Source organism: Arachis ipaensis, chromosome B06 (assembly GCF_000816755.2).
Source record: "Arachis ipaensis cultivar K30076 chromosome B06, Araip1.1, whole genome shotgun sequence".
NCBI classification, from domain to species: domain Eukaryota; kingdom Viridiplantae; phylum Streptophyta; class Magnoliopsida; order Fabales; family Fabaceae; genus Arachis; species Arachis ipaensis.
Window position 1 is genome coordinate 55,574,671 of NC_029790.2, and position 2,963 is coordinate 55,577,633.

Sequence of the window (2,963 nt, forward strand, 5' to 3'; positions counted from 1 at the left end):
TGAGTCCAAACCAAGGCTTATGCGTTGGATACTGCTATTTCAAGAATTTGACTTAGAAATAAAGGATAGGAGTGGTAACCAGAATTTAGTGGCAGACCATTTGAGTCGCCTTGAGCACGTTAAGCATGACTCCACTCCTATAGCTGATAATTTCCCATTTGATAACCTGCAAGCAGTATCTGAGGTAGTCCCTTGGTATGCACCTGTAGCTAATTATCTAGTTAGCCGCACCTTTCCTCCAAACTTTACTAAGCATCAAAGAGACAAGCTGAAAAGCGAGTCTAAATATTATATATGGGATGACCCATATTTATGGAGATGTGGCGCTGACCAGGTAATTAGACGGTGTGTGCCTCAATCAGAATTCCAGTCCATCTTAGAGGCCTGCCACTCATCTGAGAGTGGAGGACATTTTGGCCCTCAAAGAACAGCTAGAAAAAACTTAGACTGTGGATTCTGGTGGCCTACTCTTTTTAGAGACGCTGCTGAATTTTGTAAGTCTTGTTTCCCATGCCAAAAATTTAGTAATATATCCAAGAGGGATGAGATGCCTCAACAGATTATGCTTTTTTGTGAAATTTTCGATGTTTGGGGCATTGACTTCATGGGTCCATTCCCAAATTCTAATGGTTATTTTTATATATTGTTAGCTGTGGATTACGTTTCCAAATGGGTGGAAGCAATCCCTACCCGCACTGATTATGCTAACACTGTTGTTTCCTTTGTTAGAAACCATATCATTTGTCGCTTTGGATCACCATGAGCAATCGTGAGCGATCAAGGCACCCATTTTTGTAACAGGAGACTAACAGAATTAATGAAGAAGCATGGGATAATTCATAAAGTTGCAACAACCTACCATCCTCAGACTAATGGGCAAGCCGAGGTGTCAAACAGAGAGATAAAGCGTATATTGCAGAAGATAGTCAAACCTCATAGGAGAGACTAGAGCACCAGGCTACAAGATGCACTTTGGGCATACAGAACAGCATACAAGACACCCATTGGGATGAGTCCTTTCCACTTAGTTTATGGAAAAGCCTGCCATCTCCCAGTTGAAGTAGAGCACAAAGCCTTTTGGGCAGTAAAAGAATGCAATATGGGATTTGAAACAGCTGGAGCTGAGAGGAAGTTGCAACTGCAAGAATTAGAAAGCCTTCGCCTGGAAGCTTATGAGAACTCAAGGCTGTACAAGGAGAAGATGAAGGCTGTACATGATAAGCACATCAAGAGGAGAGAGTTCAAACCTGGGGACTTAGTTCTCCTTTACAAATCTCGACTGAGGCTCATGCCAGGCAAGTTGAGATCAAGATGGGAAGGTCCATATAGAGTAGAGAAGGCTGAGCCGTACGGAGTTTTTCACCTAAGTCACCCTTCAAGCTCTGAACTCATCAAAGTTAATGGACATAGTTTGAAGCTCTACCATGGCGAGAAGATGAAGAAAAACAAGGAGCTCGAGATCTTCCTCTTGGAGGATCCACGCATAGCCGAAGACTGAGCTAGTGGAGCGTCCAACTTACGGACGTTAAAGCAAAGTGCTAGGTGGGAGACAACCCACCATGGTATGATCATTCTTTTTTTATTTGTAGTTTTCTTTTTTCATAACTCTTCTCCTTATTCGCAAATATAGCTTGCATCTGCATTTGCATATTTTTATTTCTAAAAAAAAATCACACGACGCGACTGCATCAATGACGCGTCCGCGTCGCAGGTGGCTCAAAAAGAATAAAAAAGCGAACACAAAGTCACGCAGGAGCGTGGCTGGAGGCGTGCCTTTAGCACAAATTTCCCCACGCGACCGCATGCCCCACGCGTCTGCGTCAGGTGGAAAATTTGCCTCCCACGCGACCGCGTCACTCACGCGGCCGCGTTACCTGAAAATCGACGTGAAAAGGGTGCATAGCCGAAAGTTATGCTGGAGTAGTGCTAGACTAGCGCTAGGCACACAGCCCTTACCACGCGAACACGTGCCCCACGCGTCCGCGTCATATCCCAATATTGGCCACTCACGCGGTCACATGACCCACGCGACCGCGTCACCCAAAATTTGGCAAAATAAGATTTTGAACAGAGAGTTGTGCGAGCGCGAGGCTGCCCTCGCGCCAGTAGCATAAAACGAGTCACACGTCCGCGTGACCGACGCGACCGCGTCAATCTGAATAAGCGCAATTCACGCGAACGCGTCACCCACGCGTCCGCGTCGCTTGCGCCGCACAGCTTACCCTAAATTTCCAAAATATCTTATCTTTCTTTTCCCCAAATCCTATTTTCTCTTTTCCTTCCTTATTTCTTCCTTCTTCCTTCTTCCTTCTTTCTCACTTTCTACTTTCTCACCACCATTAACAAGGTTTTTCTTTTTCCTTCCTTACTTTTCCATTATCTTTCTTATTTTTATCTTTTCTTCTTTTCTTTTCTTTTTACTTTCATTATCCATATTTTCTCTTTCTTCCTTTTTTTCTTTTAATTGGTGTTAGAAATTTAATTGAGTCATTATTTCTCATTATATGCTTGTGGATTGTTGCAAAATTTTTTGGCAATTATATATTACTTTTTAAAGGGTTGCTTGCATGTTCAAATTATTATTTTCAATAGTTTATTCATCATGCATGCTACGTGTTTGTGAAAAAGCCCATATGGCATTATGCATTTTCTACATTATTCTATTCTACTATTCAATGCTTGCTTTTCACAAATTTCCTTTACTATTTTATTAATTTAATTTAATTGTCAATACAAACGTGATGGTTAGTTTGTTACGAGTGATAACATATTTAACAAATTAAATGCTTGATCTATGCTACTCATGCCTTTGCCTGCATGCCAATAAACACCTTGCATTTAATTGTCATCAAATGCACTTTCTATATTTCCATTGGTGAACTTTTCACATGTAGTCATGACCATGTGTTAATGACATCCTCTTTACCGTGCATTGATTATCACTTATACCATCCTCTTCCTTG